The sequence below is a fragment of the Echiichthys vipera genome (genome assembly GCF_963691815.1).
Source record: "Echiichthys vipera genome assembly, chromosome: X".
Lineage (NCBI taxonomy): Eukaryota > Metazoa > Chordata > Actinopteri > Perciformes > Trachinidae > Echiichthys > Echiichthys vipera.
Window position 1 is genome coordinate 4,899,753 of NC_139825.1, and position 7,294 is coordinate 4,907,046.

The window sequence follows — 7,294 nt, forward strand, 5'->3', positions numbered from 1 at the left end:
TTGTTGACTGTAGGAACGGTTAGCATCAGAACTGACATGTCAGTGTTTTCAAACCAATCATTTCCCCTCTGCTCACTATCTTCCAACACAGTTTAGCTCGTAATTTGGTTCTAATTACGTGACTAAACTATTTAAACAAACATACTAAGAGGTGTCATTGATTTCCAATCCTAAGCAATAAATACATTACATGAAATAATATAGTTCATGTTTAAAAGGGATAGGAAGAAGTTAAAAACCTTTCTGGTCTTACCCCCTCTTATTTTTTTTATAAATATGTATAATTATTAATCATAAACAAAGTAAAAAATCAGTTTGAACCAGTCAGTATCTGATATTTGGCTTGTGGGTTAAAACAAATCACAGCAAAACAATAATAAAGAGAAGAACAAGAGACAGAGAAGAAAAACAAACAACAACAAACAAACAAACCAAAAAACAGAAATTCAGTGCTCCAGCTCAGAAGAATCCAATGTTTTGTCTTTGAAGAGTTTTTTTTAGTTTTGATATATTGGCTAATTCTTTCATTTCATCATCATAGTTGTTCCACAGACTAACAGCCTTTGTTGTAATACAGTGTAGTTTTTTATTGGTTCTTACTGGTGTTTTTTTTTTTTTAATATACAGGTTCTTCTTAACTTGTATTTGCTTTCTCTAAGATGAAACAACTCCTGGATGAGCCAAGTCCTCCTGCCTTACTTGCTATCTGCAGCTTAGTGGTTAGCCCCAAAGCTAGTGGCTGTATGAAGTACTCATTAAGTGTATTAAATAGAAGAGATAATGAAAAAAATCAAGGAAAACATTACTTGGCCCAGCTATTCTCAAGTTAGTGACATGTCGCTCCTCAAAGTTTTGCTTTAGGTGAACTTTGCCTCGCTGCTTATATCAACACTTAAATCGGGGTGTGATGACTTCATTTAATTTATACTTTGATCTACAAATGTATACGACAATTCACCATAACGTCAACAACAATATTTGTACTTCAGTGTGGCAAAAGCGAAGCGTTCTCCGTTGGTACTAGTAGTAAACAAACCCTTCCGTGTCATTTAACCAGAGTAGATGGCTTGAATTAGTGGGTGATATGCACCGTGGTGAAAGTATCATTTATTTACACACTTCTAAGAATCTACAAGTGAAGTTCATGAACTTTTACATGTGAAATTAGTAAATGAAAGTGACGTTGATGAGAGAAAGCAGTAAGAACCTTTGGGGCGACGCTCAGCCTGAGCGGCTCAGGTGGTAGTTTACATTAAAACTGGAAATGAAGAAGACTTTATGGTATATTTTGGAGCTGTTAAAGCATGTCATTTTATGGTGAAGGACTAAAGTATGGTCCTGGATGTTTTGAAACCATTGATGTTAATGTGGACGAACAGCAGCTCCCAGTATTTACGGAGAGGAGATCGGGGTGTCCGGTGAATTAGCCGTGTGCTCCTCTCGGCACACTAATTCACCAGCGTTAGCGTTCTTTTGACCACTCTGGTTCACACAAAGATAAATCAGGCCGTTAAAACGATATATGGTTACAAAGACAAGAAGTTAGACTTTAGTTTAACACCATTAAACATTACACCATCATTTATATTTGGTTACAAAGATAAAAAGTTAGACTTTAGTTTAACTCCATTAAATTAACTCTAAACACTACACCATCATTTATATTTCGTAACAAAGATAAGAAGTTAGACTTTAGTTTAACACCATTAAATTAACTCTAAACATTACACCATCACTTATATTTGTAGGTTAAACAGAAAGTTTGATAGAATTTAGCCAAAAACTGTCGTCTGGAAACACAGATCTGGGGCCGTATTTATCAAGCGTCTTAGAGTTTCATTTTACACTTAAGTCCTGAGAATTTGCGAAATTTAGTCCTACTCTCAAACTTCAGAATAAAAGCTATTTATCAGCTATCTTAAGTCTAAGAATCACTCCTACTCTCCAAGATATTTAAGAGACCTCCAGAGGTGTCCTAAGTGGTTAGGAGTTGCCAGCAGTGGATGGCACTGAGGCAAGAGAGACGTGTGCGAACGTTCAGGGAGCGGAAGGATGTCCTGGCTTTGTTTTTTGACAAGCAGTTGATCAAACGGTATCATTTAGACAGAGCGGGTATTATTTTTGCCACAGATTTAATAAGGGGCGTCATCTCATCAGCAACATCACGCAGCAGAGCTTTCACAGCAGAACTGGAGTGGTCGGTGCAATCGATGGTACACATGTAAGGATCATCGCTCCAAGTGTGGACGAGAGTGTGTTTGTTAATAGGAAGAGGAACCACAGCATCAACACACAAGTGGTGTTCGATGCAGACTATAAAATCTTGGATGTGGTACCCAAGTGGCCTGGGTCCACCCATGACGCACGGATACTAAATGAAAGTGGTCTGAAGCAGCTTTTTGAGAGGCACATTGTGCCACCTGGATGTCACTTAATTGGGGATAAAGGATATGCTTTACCCCGCTGGCTTCTTAACCCTTTTCATATGCCAGACACAAGCCCAAATTAACTATAATAGGTTAGACCAACAAAATGCCCAATTGTTTTAAATTAAAAACATATACATCATATATGGTTTAATGGGAGGGTTCATTCTTATCACAGGGCACACAAAAGCACACGAAGTGTGGTGGAGAGAGGGATTGGCCAGTGGAAACGCAGGTTTCATGTGCTGCATTAAGAAATACGGCACACTCCAAACAGAGTACTGCACAACATTTGTAAGGAGCGCAATGTCCCACTCCCACCAGCAGACAATGATGACGATGAGGGAGGAGATGAAGACGCGAGCGTCCCTGGCAACATCCATCCATGTGATGGGATAGCCTTCAGACAACACTTCGCCAACCTCCACTTCGGACAAGAACAATAAATCATCGATACAGTGGCTTTTTATCAATTCATCTTATTAGTCACTCTGTATCTTTTAAAGCCAAGCTGTAGTACTCCTCTTGGAGCCGCAGCACTTTAATTTGCAGCATCATTTTTTGTCTCCGCGGTGCCTGCAGATCATCCTTCTCCTCTGCTGAGTCCCAATCACTCACCTCGGCCTGAAAAAAAAAAGAGACGGCATGCTCAAGATGGGATAAACTTAAGTTGATTTATTCTTTTCCTTTTTCACCCACCACTTGATTGTTGCCTGTTGCCTCACACGAAGTGCTTTGGCCTGGCTGCACCGCGTCAAAGGCAGAGGGAGAGTGCGCGTCGGAGATGCTCGGGGACACAGGAGACTCTAATGCATCTCGATCCAAACTGAAACATAAAGGCTGAATATGGCTGAAATATCAGAAATGGTCCTGTTGTTGTTGTTGTTATGGTTATGACTTGAACAAACACATTTAGATATTTACTTAACAGTAGCCTGCATATCCAACAACATTCACGCATGTATCTCTCACCAAAACGCACCTAAGCTGCAGCGCAATATCCCTATGGGTTGTAACAGCATCATTTGTGAACTCACCCTTTTGAAAGCAACCCAAGCTTCATCGCAGCTGGATCCTGCCGCCGTCCAACCCAGAGATGCTGGGGTTATCCTCTCAAAGAATGCGCTGCACAACTTCTGCAACTGCGCTCAAGTCTTTGCTAGGTGGTCCTCCGCCTGCGTAAGAATATATAAATTAATTAATTAGATATGAGCGAATAAGGTGGCATGCAAGCAAATGAAAAAGAAGCACTACATACCAGTGCGCATGGAGCAGGCCTTGAAAGCTGCGATTTCACTTCTGCTTTTCGAGAGAACGTTATACCACTTCTTCTTGCAGTCAGCTGGTGACCGATGGCTGAATGCTTGAGAGGCGTTTAGTTTTTTTGATATGTCTTCCCATGCCTGTTTTTTGTCATGGCTGGTAAACGTTGGGCTGAACTTGCCATTAATGATGAGCTTCCTTTCCTCGACTAGCTCTACTAACAACAGTGTCTCCTCCTCTCGCCAGGTTGGTTTTCTTTTCGATTCCATGTCTATTTCTGCATGTGGCCGCAGTGGGCTAGTATATATAGAGCCACCCACACCAGTTTCAAATGAGTTGCCTAATTAATGAATTAGAAAGAAAAGGAAACATTTATTTTTGATTCTTTGCCAATATTGTGTTTGTTTTGTATTATTTTAGATAGATTATTGTCAAAATATACACTCCCATTCCTAAAATTCCGTTTACGGCACATAGTAATGTCGTAATTCAGCTCTGAGAGTGACACTTAAGATTCAGTCCTACATTTCGCTGAAAGTGTGAGTAAGACTCTTGATAACTAACTTTTAAGTGCAGCTTTCAGCGAAGATTTTTTTCACTCATTAGTCAACTCTTAGCAGAGTTCTTAGGAGTAATTCTAAGAAGCTTGATAAATACCGCCCCTGTTCTCTGTGAGAAAATGTCTCCACAAACACGATGATGGAGGTTTGTTCCCAGTCTGCCCCGTTAGAAAAGGCTCCCCCTCCACCAGGCAGTCTTGGTCTTCTCTGTAGCACCAGTACTTTTGACGACGTCTACTCACTTTAACCTCCTCGCCCACAGCTAGCCCAGCATTTATCCAATGAGCATCTAGTTTGGCTGCAGTAGAACAACCCGCTCTACGCTTCCCCATTGAAGTCAGTAGAAGCTGAGCGTCCGACTGTGTAAAGCACTGTGGCGCTGTGGGGATGAATGAGAAGGAAGTTGCTCCGGTTACCTTTGATAAGAAGCTAATTCTGAACAAAAGATGAAGGCTTTCTAATGCGTATTGAGTCAATGAAATGTACACACAGCAGCACATATTTCCCCACTTTTTTGGTGACATTTTAGGGGAAGCTGAGCTTCCCTTGCAGTCTTAGAGCAATCGCCACTATATAATATCTGGTCATGATGTCGAGTCTATTGAATGTGTGTATCTTACCATAACTTGAGTTTCAACCCTAACATAGGAACTGTTTTGGTTCAGTTTTATGGCCTCAGCTCAGGATTTGCTCTCTGCCTTGAAGGCCTCGAGCCATTTCCCCGGGCCTTGAAGGGAGACCTTAATGAACAACTGAGGGTACCATTAATATATATATATATATATATATATATATATATATATATATATATAGAGAGAGAGAGAGAGAGAGAGAGAGAGAGAGAGAGAGAGAGATAGAGATAGAGCACACAAACAATAATCATTCAATTGAATAACCACCTCTCTGAGGCATTAGTAGCCAATACCTTCCCAAGTTATCGTTTGCTTCGTTGACCAAACCAATTATATTGCATTCCTCTGTGGATTAAAGAAAGGCCTGTCTGAGAAATACCCCCTATGCAAAATTACACTAATGCTACAGCAATGTTATTTTTTCCCCCATTTTTTTGGGAATTTTGCAGACAGGCAAAAAAGAAAAAGTACAACAATTTTATAGTGCATCACAAATCTGCCTTAAAGTGAAAAAGAAAAAGAAAACACCCCAACATAAATCCCACTACAGTCAATAAAACGTTTGCTCGGGGAGAGTAAGTTGAGCTTGTTTTCCTGTTGCCCAGGCGGGCAAGTAGACATTTGATGGATTACTGTTAATATAAAGGCTATTATATAAGTGTTTATAGACTGCAAAACAATGTGCTTTGGCTAATTCACACTAAATAGATATTTTTGTGTTGAGCAGCGCGCCACGGTTGGTGCTAAAATCTGAGCTAGGGTTGGACCGATGCATCATGAGACAGTTCAAATCTATTAAAATGTGCGCCGATTCAAAGTGGCTAAAATGAATCAGATGGCGCCATCTACTGTGACTTCGTTGACGTTCGAAGTCCGTCGTCTCATTAGACAGCGAGGCAAAGATGGCGGCGGCCGCACCAGGATGCGCTGGTCTGTTTTATCCATGGGCATAGAAAAAAGAACGGGCAGAGGACACAAAATGGCGCCCCATTGATTCCTATGGAAAGCTGCTCCGTGACGCAGGCTCATAGACATAGAAAAAAGAACGGGCAGAGGCCACAAAATGGCGCCCCATTCATTCCTATGGAAAGCTGCTCAGTGGCGCAGGCTCCACTGAGGACGGCGCCATTTTACTTCTCGTGAACGAGGGAGGATTTGCCGGATGGAGACATGAGCGCCAAGCACGAGCGAAGCCTCTTATTCTGTATTCGTATTATCTTTTCTGTCCATGGTCTATGGCTCGACAGTTAGTAGATTGTTCAAATGTTATCCATATGGATAACATTTGAACAATCTATGTAGTTGGAATATGTTTATGTATTTATTTAAATTAGCCAAAATAGTATATAATATATACTGGATTAACGGTTTGACTCAGGCAAAGTCATGTTTGTATTCTTTAGTAGGCTTTTTTAAAATTTCAGTCCCATGACTAAAATGTGCCAAAATACCATCTAAAGAAAAAAGAAATAGTAGTTTTACTTCCCTGTCCTAAGGGCTATCTTGAATATAACAGGAATGAATATCTTCATATATTTTATTCATATATTTATTAGAAATAGTATGTCTATCAAGTACTAAATAAATCAAATACAAACACAAGTAGGCCTATTTAGTATGATGAGGTTTCACTACCCATATGGTAATACACTTAAATTGTACACGGGCATAGACTACATGGCTAAAAAAATAAACAAGTGTAGTGTATCAAGTTATAATGTTCATGTTAGCCAACTAACAATGTTAGAAATCATCTCTTATAATCAATACGTCCGTGCCTGAAACAACATTTATCAGTTTCATCTAGGTCATGCTGCTAGAAAAACCTTTCATTGTGTCCATGAGATAAACTATAGAAAAAACATTGGACACAATGTTTTAAAGTGTGAGCAGCAGAGTTGTGTCTCTGCCGGAGCTTTACACTGGGATTTTACGGAGACGGGAACTAAGCTGCTGAATGTGTTTCACTTCGGCTCTTTTTAGCCACGCACCCTCCTTCTCCTGCCCATGACTCAATTTTGGTCGGGTCTAAAACCTGTGTCTAACATTTTCAGTAGAGATCTCCTTTTCCCCGCATGTATGGGAGTGAATGGGTGAATATGCTTCTTAAACAGGCGAGTGCTGCAGTACCGCGCTTGGCTGCTAAGACCTGGTTTTATCAGAGGCTCTAACTCAGTTTTGTCTTTTGGAAGTGAAGAAGTTGTGTATCTTCATCCACTGATTCCCTGTCCTACACGCTTTCAGTGACATAGGCTGGCAGCAGTGCGGAGCAAGTTGTTGCGTTGGTCATTTCAGGAATAGCTCAGTATGCTATGGAGGCTAGTCCACGTGTGTTCAGATGAAGAGAGAGACAGAGGATGAAGTCAGAGCAGACAACTGTAGCTGGTGATGGTCAGAGCAGAGAACAAATTAT